Source organism: Pseudonaja textilis, chromosome 3, assembly GCF_049901715.1.
Source record: "Pseudonaja textilis isolate UNSWEBS1 chromosome 3, rPseTex1.2, whole genome shotgun sequence".
Classification (NCBI taxonomy): domain Eukaryota; kingdom Metazoa; phylum Chordata; class Lepidosauria; order Squamata; family Elapidae; genus Pseudonaja; species Pseudonaja textilis.
In genome coordinates, this window is record NC_141992.1 from 18,593,427 (window position 1) to 18,608,103 (window position 14,677).

Sequence of the window (14,677 nt, forward strand, 5' to 3'; positions counted from 1 at the left end):
CTTTTCCACGTCTCCCTTCTCCACGTGGTGCAGCAAACAACAGGGCGAAGCAACCCTGGCAGAGTCCTGACCCAGGAACGGTTCACACCCCCCGCCCTTCTAAACTTCCTCCTCCCGCAAAATGCATCTCTTGAGTGCTGCAATCCCCACGGCAAACTTCGGCACTCTTGGCGCCAACCCCTTCCCACCCCACGGGACTGAGCCACCACCACGCGCGTCTAAGAAGGATGGGCCAATATCTTCAGCGCCGCGGGGCTCGTTCCGTTTCCCGCCTTCTGACCACGGCTGGGGCGCGGGGAGGAGCCCGGCTGGGCAGGGAGGGCGCGAGGGTAGAGGAGGACAGACTGGCCAAGCTAACGCCGGCTTCTCCTTGGTGGGAAGTCCCAGGAGGCTCCCAGAGAGCCTCCCGTCGCCCTAACGACAGGTTACCCTCTCCAATGGCGCAGGGCTTCCTGGGTGCCCCTAAAGCAAGGGGGGGCAGTGGAAGACCCCCCAACCTGAAAAGAGAGCTATGCTGAGATCGGGTGGGGGGGCACCCTTCCCCCCATCCCCCGTTGCAGGGTGACTCTCCGGAGGTTCAGCCCTTCCCCTTATAAAACAAAGGAAGGGGACGCAGCAGCCTGAGCAATTCGTGGGGTGGGGGGGTCCAGGATGGGGCGCGCGGCGGGTGATAATCCCCCTACTCAAGAGTGGGTGAAACTGCCGAAGAGGAACGGCTCCACGAAAGATGCAAGCCCGCGTGGGGAATAAGTCCTGTGCATTGTAGCGGGGCTTCCTCCTGAAGAGTCCCTGAGGAGGAGGAATTTCTAAGGCGGCTTAAAAGGCCGTGAATATCATGCCAAGATAAACATGACATGAATATAATTCACTTATATATAAATTATTATGACTAACTAATAGAACTTTACATATTATATGTGTGGTGTGCGTGTATAAAAAATAGGTCCCCGCCCCAAGGCATTTACAGAGTATGCGTTTTATATGTTCCTGTGTATTCGCAGATTACTTTTATAAACCACCTTGAGCAATTGCTTCACAGACCGTTTATACCTACAGGATCTGTCCATTTATGTAAAACAAATGCAAGAAACACAGTCTTCCCCCCCATAAAGGGGGGGGGGGGCAGGGATGGGTACAAACATAGCCAAATGTTGCTTTCTAATTTTGCCAAGGATGCTGCCCAGCTGGATTATCATTGTGTGGTAGAGCAGCTCAGATTCTCTGCATTGTCTTCCTTTTTCCCTTTCCTGCTAAACCCCTTTTCCTCGCCCCCCCATGGCATCTGGAGAATGAAACCAAAAGGATCAGGTGTGTATCCCGTTTGTGTGTATGTGTGTGCGTGTGTCTTTGCTTGTCTCACGAACCAGCCTCAAAAACTCCCAATAGCCGCCTCCCTCTTTCCCTCCCTCCTTCTGAATCCCTCCTTCCTCTCTTCTTTCTCATTCAAACGCAGCAACTCCTGTTGTGTCAGTTTTATCTTCCACTACTACCAGCCACTACCACAGCCACTTGGCAGCGGAGAATCATAAAGGTAAAGGCATTTAATATTATAAAATAACTACCCTTTAAAAAGCTCTCTTTATGACCCTGCATTTCTTCTTATTTTTTTCCACCTTCCTGCAAAGCGAGGCAGGGAAGGGAGGTAGAAAGATAGATGGGGAAGACAAACATTTAGCTCCTCTGCTTCCTCTAAACTTCTTACTGTTTCGTGATTTTTTTTTTAAAAAAAGAAACGATTTTGCCTCGCTTACTTCTGCCTCTCAATTCTCTCTCTCCCTTCCCTGCCTTCTCCCAGTCAATGTTGGTGAAACTTCTACTACATTTCTATATAGGTATTTTGTTTTCAATATTCAGTATGTTTAATCTCGAATGGGGGAGGGGAGGGAAGAAGGGAAAGGGAGGACCTCTTTGTGACTCAGAGATGTTCCTGGAAGCAAGATTTGTAGTGTGTTTGGCACAGATGGGGGGGCCGGGGGGGCAGATTTGCTAATGAGAAGTTTATTGATCCATTTTGTCAGTTTCGTTTTCAGGGTTTCCTGGGCGGAATTGAATCTGCTCCCGTGGTGTGTTTTTTTTTTATTGACGATTATAGAGATCATTGTAAAAAATAACACCTTCCTCCTCTCCTTGCACTTTTAAAAATAAACTAGTTGGCTCCTTTAACAATAGCTCTGCCGGGAGAGGAGGAAAATAACAATTCACAAAGCCTGACGGAGTGATTTCACTTCCATATGTTGATACCTTTCCCTACAGGGAGGGTTGCATTAATTTCTTAATTGATTGCGTCTTCATTTGGGGTGCGCTTGTTTTTTGTTTATTTGACTTGCAGAAATTGGTCGCCAAAAGCAGCCTTTCGATATGCAATCCCATAAGTCCCTGCTCCCTATCCCCCCCCCCCCATGTGAATCCCCTGGTGAGTATAGTATCTGGATTGAAGTTTAAGAGTTTTTGAAGTAAGAGCTATAGGAAAATTGTCGGTCTAACTTGTTTCCATCTAAATTTGCAGATAGTTTGGGTTTTTTCTTTGCTGGAAGCTCTGTTGTCAAAAGGAGGAGGGGGAGGAAATTAGTTTCCTATCCCTTTTTTAAAATGCCCTTTCTGAATTGACCTTGGAACCTTTACAATTTACAGCATTTCCAATAGGGAAGGTGTTATTTGAGCAGGAGGAATATAGTACAGAGTGAAAAGGGGAAAAAAAGGAACTTAAGCCTGTAGACAGGCTTCTTTTTACAGAAGAATGTGAAAAGGGAAGTTTCTATAATGTGAAGGAGAAGAAGGAAATAACACACTTTCGAAAATGTGAAGGGGGGTGGTGGGAGGACTCATATCATTCTTCACAGTATTAGGCCTTGAAAAGCTGACTTGATACAATCAGGGAGGCTACGAAATAAAAGGCCTTCCAGCCAACTAACATATCAAGCATTAACTTGCTGACCACTGTTTACATTCTGTTGGCAGGTGAGAGCTTGATTTTGGTATCTGCAAAGGTACCTTGAGCATCCTGCTTACAAGAGCTTGAAAATATTTTTTGCCTAAATTCTGGGGTCTTCTTGTCGCCTGGATGTTTCAAAACCCATTTTAAATAAGGGAGGATTGCTCATAATTAGATGTTTTCTTGGGCAAGAAGAAATGGCTCAGATAAGTAGGTTAAACTGCTTTCTTTAAAGGTGGGGGAGGGAAAGTGGGTGGAGTTTGATTTCCCTCTTCTATTTTTATGTGAATTGATGAGTCAGTATTTAAGATCTGCAGTTGAAATGCCAGCTTGTAATAGGTCATCTGTAACTTCTTAAATGTGAACTTCATTCAACTCGATAATTCAATATGACTCCTATTAATTACTAATAATACTTAGCTGCTTGTGAATGGGAAGTGAGAATTATCCTGGTTTTCTTGAAATTGGATTGGGCTCCTGAAGCTTTATTTCAAGTTATGTTATTGCATTACAAAAACTGCTGTTAAGGATCTATTCCTATAGCCTTTTGATTGAGCTGACTATTTAGTGTCTTTGCCAAATCTGAGAGTTGTTTTCAGTTTCATTGTCTGTACATGCATGTATTTATACAAGGGCGTTTTGTGTATGTGTATGTGTGTTTTGATGGGAGATGGAGGAAGAAAAATACTGTTGTTGGCTTGTATAGAATAATTAATGTCTCCATATTGCTATTTAAGAACAGTTTTTTTTGTATGAGGTTGATTCAATTATGTCTTCATCTCTTTGGAACTGGTTGAATGACTTGACATGAGATTAGGTGCAACAAAAGAGAAGGCCGAGGGAACAACAGCTGCCTTCCAGTTCTGAGGCACTATTGCGCTTAGCAGGAAGGCATTTTATCTTTTAGTGTTGTGTTGTCAGGTTTAAATGTTAAATATTTATATTCCTGTGAAAGGTTGTTTGACTCCACTTATGTTTTTTAAAAAGGCAAAACAAAACATTTGTATTTAGAGCCTTTTAAAAATTTGATGGCATGCATTTTATCCTTTTAATTAAAAAAAAAACTCATGTTCAAATATCAAATCTTGCTAACTCTTTAAGTTTACTGCTATTTTATTTGAAAAGAGCCACCACTAGTTTGTACTTGCTTCTCTGCTGTATTGTAGGAACTTTTTAAGGTGTGGTTTTAATGGCAGCTGATGATTCTTGCTTAGAAACAAATCTTATTTTGGGTATATGTTTCTTTGAAAATTCTCTTAGAGCTAAATAGCTATATAGAATAGTCCCTTTGAAAAAAGATTCTTAATTTGAGTTACTTTTTTTAAAAAAAAACATGTCATTTTAGAGGAATTAAAGACATTAAATATCCCCACCTCCCTAAATTCAGTCTCTGGTATATATAATGTAAGAATTCCTTCAAAGGTGTGATGTAAACAGTTTTGTAATAACCCATAAATGCTGGAGATTGTAATTTTTTGTGGATATATGCACGTCTTTTAAACAGTTAATTCTTTATGCTAATCCATGTTAAAGTGGATGAAGTATTATCTGGGGGGGGTCTATTTTAATTAAATATTATTTACAAAGTTGTGATCTAAAAGGTGAAATTTCAAAGAAAAGCTAGTATTCATGGGGATTTTAAGGAAATGGCTACTAGCTTCTTTAATGGAAATTGCATTAGATTCCAGATGGAGAGCTATGGATGGGTTGAAATATCTCCTTTGTTTTGGTGACGAATGGAAAGGGATGGGGGTGGGGATATATGGGCTTGAAAAAGGAGGTATACTTCATTACTTCTCTTACACTGGTTTGTTTCATCTTGGGTTCTTTATCAAACTTTTCCAAACCATTTTATGCATTACTTGTTGTTAGATCCTGTATCCATCTGTAGAATGGCATTGTTTCAGGATTAATCTCTTTCTTACAAGTATAAGATCAAAGTGAGAAGTATACTTTATTTCTTTATCCCACAGTAATAATGTTACTTGAAAGTAAGTGCTTTTTCTTTTGGTGTGGCATACTCTCAAATAGTATGTTCAGGAATAATGAAAATTCATATTATTAATTTCCTGCCCAAGGGGAGGGGGGAGGAATAGAAAAGAGGATTGCAGACCTTATTTGGCTTTCAATATTATGATAACTATGTGAAACAGTCAGTGTCAGTAAGCTCTATTAGTTGAGGAAGTAGTAACATGACTTTATTTTTAAAAAATCTGGAAGAAAAGAACTTGCTTTTATATACTTATAATATAGAAGAATATAATGCATGCCACAAAATCAAAACCCATATTGCTAATTCTTGTAGGAGGGAATGACTTCTCCCTCCTTCCTTCCCTTTTTATAATCTAGAGTTGAAAATGACCAGTTTTGCTATCTTTAGGTAAGTTTGAAAAAGAAGCTTGACCTTTGAATTTAGTTGCTTCCACAGAGATTCAGGAAGATTAAATAACTGTAGCTGATGACCAGTTATTTATCTCATGTCATCCTTTGCAGTTTGAGCACAGTTTTTCCCACAGCAGGGCTGTCATTATGGGCTTCAGACCTTCCTTTATTTTCTCTTTGCCTGATTAGAACATCAGGAGTCCAATACAGTTGGTCCTTCTTGTCTTTTGCTTCACATAATTACATTTGCTACGCCTTTGGCACCAAAGATAATTATTCATAATGAATACTTTTTAGCATTTTTAATGACACTTGAATCTTGTGCAAGCCTCCAGCAATTGAGAATCAAGAATAAAATAATATTTGGGAGTGGGGAGAGATGATGTTTCAGAGATTTATGAATGCTGATTTGAATTGGGAAACTAAAGCCTGTCATTATTGCTTTATTTTTGTTACTATGTACTTAATAGAAGTTTTGGATTTTAAAAATGGGATGTGCAGTCTGTAGAACTATGTGTAAAAGTGGCATAACTATTGTAAATTGAGGTTTTCTTGTTCAAAGTTAGTGAGCTAGCAACACTTCTATTTTTATCTTCTTTCTAATATAAGGCCACATGTGGTTGTCCTCCAAGTTAGTATTACAGTTGATAAGCAGTTAGAGAATTCTTGCTTTTTGCTTTGTTTTCAGTAAAGTTAAAGGATCTCATTTTGTCCAACAATTAAGATTTCCAAGAGCATAAACTTTTTGTTGTTTAGCTGGTGAAGGGTTCACATCAACCATATTAATAGTTTTCAGTTAGCATCATTAGATGAAGCCAAGAATATTCTTGTTTGCGTTGAGGTAGATTGTAAGTGGAATTAATTATTTTCCACTATATAAATATACATGCTCATAGTGTTATTCAGCTCCTTAAGAAGCAATTACAGTGTATTAGATAAATCATCTGCTCCTTCACTTTAACCCAGATAATTTTATAGCCTATTTGACTAGTCACAATAATTTAAAAATTGTCAATAGTCAAAGTAAGAAGCCAAATGTAAAAATAATTTAATTTGTAATCAAGGCCTGTTAATGCAGCACTATTCTATAGCAATTAACACAACTGAATATATTGAGGGTTTAGAATAATTGTCTTGAATTTATACATGAGATGAATAACCTATTTTTTGTTTAGGAGCACAAAATGACGTATATAATCTTCATAACAACAGTGTTGTGAAGTGGACTCAGCTGAAAAAGAGTGACTAGCCCAAAATCAGTCTATGATCTTATATGGTTGAGGTTGGAATATAACTTGAGTCTTCTAGGCCACAACTTTATCTAAAACACTATATAGTGCTATTAAAGAATGCATTTTCTAGTTTGATTTTAAATAAATTGTTGTAGTTAGTGAATGAGGAGTAGGCATAAAAATCAGCACTAAAAAAATCAGCATGGGATTGGTATTATTTTAAAAAATGGAATTTTGTTCCACTTACTTAATCTGGGAGAGGTGTTGGATAACAGCGAACAACTGCTTTATTGCTTCTCCCTAACTCTAGATTTGTAGGACTCATCAACTGTTATGTTATGCTGAACTATCGACTTTCAAATGCAGATGAGTCCTTTTATGACTTTGCTTGTTTGTTGAATATGTTATGTAGGTGTCATGAAGGAAGCTAGAAAAGGTTTGGAACAGAACCAAAGTGGTTGCAATATATTTTCACGTGATCCTCAAATGCAGCCTTAATCTCACTTAAGGATTATGGGAGATGAAGTCCATACCTTGGAGAACACTATTTGGAAAGAACTGTTTAAATATATTTGGACATACGGCAGCTATAAAAGTGAGGGAAAACAGGGGAAATTGCCTTTTAACCTTGTTATCAAGGATAATTGAAAATATTGTGTTCTTGATTGTTTAATGAAGTATGCTTTATATGCTACTTAAACCCAGATGACTGTAATTACATGGTCTAAAAGAAAATATTTGGTATTCAAAAGGGGCATATAAGTATCCTGCAAGATAGAGAAAGAAGAAAATTAAAATAGATTATTTGGTCAAAAATATGTACTATTGCTCTGTTGTGTATGCTTGGGTAACTGGAGTCACCTACATGAAATTTTAGCTATAGCCTTAGTATTTATTTAGATAATGGATGACAATTTCTTGAAACTGTTTTAACTCAAGTTGTACCTGCAGATATCAAGACAAGCTATGTTTTCATTCAGAGGAAAATTCTGTTGGGAAGCACTTTTTATTTGTGAACCTACAAGTTTCTTCAATTTAAAAGTTGGACTACATAGTCCTATTTCTATGCATGAATTTTGAATTCACTTATGGTAGAAATTCCTACCAGCTTTTCAGATAATTTTTCATTTGAGTAGAGGATCCTGGATGAGCTATGCTCCATATGATTAGGTGTGGTTTTTGGCTTGACCAGTTTTTAAGTAAATCTTTGAGTAGTTTTTTTTAAATAAAAGATTTACTAAGTTTAAAAATATCAGCTAATATATTCAGGCAACTTTGAAAACACATAAAACAGGTGATGCATTTCCTGAATTTAATACCCTATATATTCCAGCAACAAATTCCCTTTTTGGCTTTTAGTAAAACTATTCTGTTGTCTGCCAGACCAAGTTTAAAACAGAACTGCATGATATATCTAAATGGATTACTTGATAATTGAATTTGGGGGATGTATCACGCAAAGAAATACACTGTTTAGGGAAATTCTAATCTAAAGGGTCGAGGAATAATCCAAAACCTTTTACCTGATAAGCTTGTTTTTCAAGTTTCATTTTGAAAATTATTCAGGGCTTTAATTCATCTGAATATGTATACAAATATGTATATTGTTACATTCAATACTGTAGTATTGCTTATCCTCTATAGTTTTTGCCCAGCTGCATTTTTAATTTATAAATACAACTTCGTGCATATTTCTGTCTGTCTGTCTGTCTGTCCATCTATCTATCTATCTATCTATCTATCTATCTATCTATCTATCTATCTTTCTTTCTTTCTTTCTTTCTTTTACCTAAGATAAGATCCTAGCAAATAACTCATTATTGGCTAAATAGTTGTAGAATTCATATAGGATATCCTGTTGCAGTATTATGCACACTTTAGAAAGAGATTGAAATTGCCAGCTTCTGGATATCCTAAAAGCTTCAGGATACTAAGATATGCGTAGCATAATTTACAAAAAGAAAATTGACTTGAGTATTTTAATACAAATCCTTTTTAAGTACTTAAACTTTTTTTAGTTGCAATCCAAATGGATTATCATTAAATTAAATTATGCATTAAGTTGCTTTACCGTTCAAGTTTCAGAAGAACTTGAACTCAAAATTTTTCTTTAAAGTCAGAATACAGGTGGGCATATGACTCAGCATTCGAAATTGGAAACTGTCTTCATCCTATTGCCTCTTTTCCTCCTCCATTTTGTATATCAGTATTGCCAAGTGATAAACTTGAAACAAATTTAAATGGATATTCTTCTAATCAGGCTATTAAAATCTTTTATCTTTGAATTGAAATAGATTAACAGTACGCCTTTTATGTCTTCATGGACAGCACATTTTATGTTATCCTGTTCTGTGGCAAACATTGGAAAGCTAATCTATATATCCCCAAAAAGGAAAATATAAAAAAAAATGGCAGAAAGGAAAATGGCTCAGGAGAGGATCACTGGGTATATTCTGGAATTTCCATCTTGAAGAACTTCCAATGCTTATGTCCTTCCAACTTTGGGATACATTTTATTGTAATGTTTGTTGGGGCCATAAAAATATTCCAACTGTTCAGTGGCAGGTATTTGTAAGAGACTGATGTATATGAAAGATGTAGAAAGGAAAGGCAATAATATCCAGGAATAGCTCAGATTTAGTGGGATTTGGGCATTCTCTTCCCAGTTGCAGGTCCCTGAACGCTTACTTCAAGCTAGTTTTGCAACAGTCATCCATTACAAAAATACTCCACCATGCAATGAGAAGGCTGTTCTATAAGAAATATTTCTTCCTCTCTTTCCAGACTCTGAATATGGCAAATACTTACCTTCCTTCAGATCTTAGTAGAATATTAAAAATATGATCAGGCAAGGCCAGTCCATAGTACTGTTTTGGTTGAATTAATTTAAATGGAGGTAATTTTTCTAGTAGAAGAAATTAATTTATTTGTCGTTCTGGCATTTAGGCAAATATACATTTGATATTGGAAGACATTATGCATGTGATTGCATTCATATGTATGAGTCATGTATTCAGTATGTGACTCATTTGTGACACCTCTACAAAATTAGTATATTTGTGTTATAAACTTTCATGAACTTGAACACACATTGTCTGAGGCATCCGTTGGCAGAGACAAGATTATATCCTTTGAGGGTAGGGAAGGGAGGATATTGTAAACCATGGGACCAAAAATGTATATATATCATAGATTCCAAGAACAACAATACAGTTACAACACTTAAATATATCTAATTTGAGAACAAAAGGTGACCAATTCATAGTTAAGCCTGAATGGAAATTTTCTGATTATTCAAAGAAAACTCCTGTTTAAAAATAGTTTTGGAAAAATTTATCAACTGTAATTTGAACTTGATTGAAACCAAGAGGACTGGTTCCTTATTAGAAGAATCAAATTGGTAAAAGTACAAGGACACAGTTAATTAAGAATGACAGTTGTTTCACATCCGTTTGAGAACTTGGTACAGATATTATAGACTTTTATACTCATTTTTGACACTGGCTCCAAAGCATGGCTTCTAGAATAATGTGAAAGAAAATAAAGATGAATTCTTGAGCATTTAGATATTTCCTTTCTTGGTATCTAAAAATTGCCAATAGAGGAGTAAATTGAGTGAATATTGATTACTGTGATTGAATTTTAGGCTAATACAATCTGTTTAATAATATCACTACTATTCTGAAACTTATGAGCGGAAATGTCCATGCAATCTCAAAATATTATGTGCAAAAGAAACAATCTGACCAGGTTTTCTAAGTTTAGATCTAGATTTTTCTATTCTCCATGGCTTTTATCCTTTTCTTAGGACAGCTGGGATATGTACATTCAGACTAAATATAAAAGTTTTCTCAGTAGTATGTGGCTCACGTTGATTTTAAATTTTGTGCTTATAATGATAAATTTATATTGTAGCTTAGTGGTAAGACTAGTTTTTCTGGAAATCGTTCTGAAGCTAGAATGAGCTATGCAACTTTTGTGAAAGTAACAGTTATAAAGACTTAAAAATTATCTCTTTGAAATTCTGCTTATCCAATATTTTTGACTGATTAAATGTTAACCTTTTAAAAGATATTGGCATATTGACAGTACCACTATGAATTTATGGAAATTGAGTATATTCAAAATAAGCACTACAGAAAGAGTAGATTACAACTAAAAAGCAAATAGCAATTCACCTAACTAGAGCCACTTTTACACTTCCTTCAGAAAGTGAGAGAAAATAGAGTCTATTACAATTATTTTAACTTTATTTTGTATTCATGTATATTTAATATCTGTATTATATAGACATGAACATATATGCTATCTGACATTAGATTATAAAAACAATATATACCTTATAAAAGGAAATAATTGTTTCTTTAGTAACAGCTACATAAGAAACAAATTGTTCTAAATGTTACTAAAATAATTATTCAAAATAAAAATGCAACTAAAACAGTTTGAAAGTTAGCATGTTCTTTAATTTTTTTTTTTGCAAATATTTTTAGGTATTGTTACTCATATACAGAAATCTAATGGGAGTAAAATTCCAAGTATACCTTTTTAGGAGGTGCCTAATTTGATAGAATTTCAATTTTGAATATGGACAGAAAATCTGGTATGGTTTCTTAGTGGCATGGTACCAGCTTTTGTAATGAACTGAAGGAAAAGATTGGCTTGTTTTATGTGTAAATGATAAACTGGGTGTTTTAAACATGGTTTGCTAAACAGGTCATAGTGGCTTAGTCACATACCATAAACCATAATGGGTGGGACACTAGGATATAAACAAGGAACCACATTATAATAATACATTTAGGTTAGATTTTTATAAATAATACCTAGTTGCTGTTAGAACTGTGTTTTAGTAACTAAACTCTGCAGTACAGCAAATCTATGTTATCTGTACAGTATATACATGGACATCAATATCAATGTTGTATTTACTGCTGTTTTCTTTTTTTAGAAAAATGGAAGCTTAAAAGATTCACATTCCTGTGATATCACTGGTTGTTTTTCTGGAGAAAAGAGAGAGATGTAAAATAGGTGTTTTATAAGCTGAACAAATCATACTATTGAGAATTGGCATATTTGCAAATGTTCTGTAGTACATTCTGGGATCAAAATATAAGTATAATGGTACTTCATTGTGAGCTGAAGATTAGCCATTAATGAGGTGTAGATGCCATTCACACTTTTGGTTCTTCAAAAGGCCACATTGATTGCAGAAAGGGTGTATGGCTGCTGTGTAAAACTCCATTCTACTTCTAAGCCTCCTTTTTAGAAGAGACAAGGGTGTTGTTTTTGAGGAATTATTCTCTAACATGAGTAGTGTTGGTTGTTGGTATGGTGAAAAGCAAGGGAAAGCTGCTAATAAATGCTAGGACAAAAGGAAGAAAGAAAAGAAATTTCTTTGAACAAAGAAGTTAGTTTCTATGAGAATGCCGGTATCTCTTCATCTTTACAGGAAGGTTGGATATCTAGTCAAGCCCTTTAGAATGACTCTGAATTAGGATCCAGAATGAGTTCTGGAGATTTTTCAGCATTGCTTAAAAAGATATGAAGAGCAAAGCAGGCCTTGCTAGTTGCCTGTCTGCCCCATAGATATTGCTGAATATGCACATCAGTCACAACTAGCATGATCATAGCTGAGGAATCCTGGGAATTGTAGTTCAGCAATAACTAGAGTGCCATAGGTTTGCCATCTCCCATTTCATATTGTTTGCAGCCTAAAGCAAATATTTCAAGTCTCAAGTTTCAGTTGGGAAGTTTGAGATATTGCAGTGCCTGGTCAAATCTTAGGGATGTAAGGTCAAAATTAAGCAATGGAAATGCAGTTTGTTCTGTATAGAAGGCTGTAATGTTCCTTTTAAAGCAATGTGGACATCTAGCAGCTCTGAAAGGAGATTACATTAAATGAAATTGTGAAGTAGGTAGCTTTCCAATGTTTTTGTGGTTGAAATTTCCAGGCTCTTCAATTTTTCAAAATGTATAAAGTAGCTTTTTGTATCAAAACAATTCTCATTTATAGAACTGAAGAATAAATCTAATTATTTTCAATCTTCAATATCCAACAGGATTCAGTTTCACAAAACTGAATTTTATAAGGCATTCTGTTTACACACACACACACACACACACACACACACACCATTTCTTCTTTTTTCCAAAATTTTACCAAATAGATAGCAGATGAAAATATATAATAGAAATGCAAGAACAGTTTTGGGGATCTGATATGAGCAGCTTCTAGGATGACCTCTGAGTATATAATTATATTGTAGCATAAAACATCCTTCTATGTAGGGAAGTAAGAGTAATAAATCTCTATTTCAAAAGATTCAATGTTGTATTTGCAAATATCAGGAATTGAGAATAATTTGAAAGGAACTTGACTTTAGGCTAGATTAGGAAACTGAAAAGAAATGGCAAAATCTTGCTGTACTTTGGCCTGCCATTTACCTAAAACTTTGAAACACAAAAAAAAACAGAAATTACTATTGCCTTCCTTGTTAAACTGATATTTTTCAATAGTATCTTATAAAATACCTTTTATCATAGTTGATTGTTTTATTTGAAGTTATGCAGGATAAACATAAAAGTCCAAAAACAAGCCAAATTAGTAATATATAAAGCAGAGGGAACATTTATTTAATGAAAACTACATAAAGGAGAATCTTCAGCATATGTAAATTTGTAAAGAATGTTAAAAAAAAACCACCAACTGCTCACAAATTTGTTTTGGGTTGTTCACCAATAAACAAAAACAAAAATAATTAAACTTAAGTTTTTATCCCAGCTCCATATTTATGTGATGTCCCACTCGTCTATTGAAATGCAGTCCACAGCCCCACAATTTAAAAGGATCAGTATAATTTGGGGTTTCAGAAACATTGGCTTTCTCAGCCTGGCCTCTTATTTGCATGAATTGCTCCATATTCTCCAATGCTTAGTAAGCAAAATACCTAAAAATAGAATGTATATCTAAAATCTAAACTGATAGGCTTGTATAGCATATGACTTTTTTTTTTTTTTGGAAGCATCTAGAATTGTGATCCCCAGCTTCCCAAAACTCAGCAGCAGTGAATCGACTTTAAAATATTAAAAAGAGAAGGAGGTAGACGGCTATATACAAATTTAGTGACATTCAGGATGAAGCCCTATCCTTTACCCTCAAAATGGGGGGTAGAAAGTAGAATTGTATGATTTGGGGGAGGCAGGAGTGGTTTGTATCAACGTCTAACAATTCTTCAATGACAAATGGTCAATATGATGAGAAAGGAAAATAACTATTAATCAGAATTAAGCAATCCATTCCCCTGCATATATTTTTTTCAGTATCACTTCCACAATTGCCTGTCATCATCTCTCTTGGTGGAGGCTGATAGGGGTTGAAGTCCAAAACTTTTTCAGAGGATTAGATTGCCTATCTCTGTTATTAAGGCTGATGCTTACCAAAATGCATGAACACAGCAGGAACTAAATACTGAAGAATTACTGATATAAGCGCTATTTTGAAAAACAAGAGATTCTTTAAGTCTGAGTAAAATAAAATGTTATGTTTGAAATGTTATTTAACATAGAATGAATATTATTTTCTTTGTTATCAGAATAGTTAGTTTTTTTTTTAAAAAAGTGCACATAATATGATAATTTTAAAGCCATGCCATTAAAAAAAAATCATAGCTGCACAATTTCACATTGTCTAAAAGTCTAGCACAGAAAAAAAAAGTTTTTCACCATTGTTTTCCCTGCTATCTGTTGCCGATGTCCTTTACAAGTTTCATATTGGAATTAAATTCCCCCAGTAAGTTTGTCATTTTAAGGAGATACATGTGGATATCTGCCATAGTTCTGAAAAGCATTGAACATATAATTCAGCTTCTTGAAAATCTCAGCTTTTTTTTTAAAAAAAAAGCCTGCCAAAATTATTTTGACGGTGTAATTTTTTAAAAGACATGTAATTTGCTTGTCCTTTTGGAAGAGAGATTGATGGCAGCTGCTAGAGAGACCCGTATCTTTATTTCTCTGGGTACTAAAGTATATTACACATATTTTTAAAATCTGAATTCATGCAGATAATAGAATATAAATGTTGTAAATACAAAGTTCACTCCTGCAAAAATAAGTTGAATTACAGTATAGT

General features: G+C 35.4%; 1 protein-coding gene across 1 annotated transcript in view; it reads left to right on the plus strand.

Annotated features, from left to right (window-relative positions):
• Positions 1-1,419: 1,419 nt before the first annotated feature.
• ZNF217 (zinc finger protein 217) overlaps positions 1,420-14,677 on the plus strand; it is a 31,012-nt gene continuing 17,754 nt past the window's right edge. The window contains exon 1 of the mRNA XM_026697477.2: positions 1,420-1,531. The gene's annotated coding sequence lies outside the window, so the exon portion shown is untranslated. The remainder of the gene's footprint in view (positions 1,532-14,677) is intronic.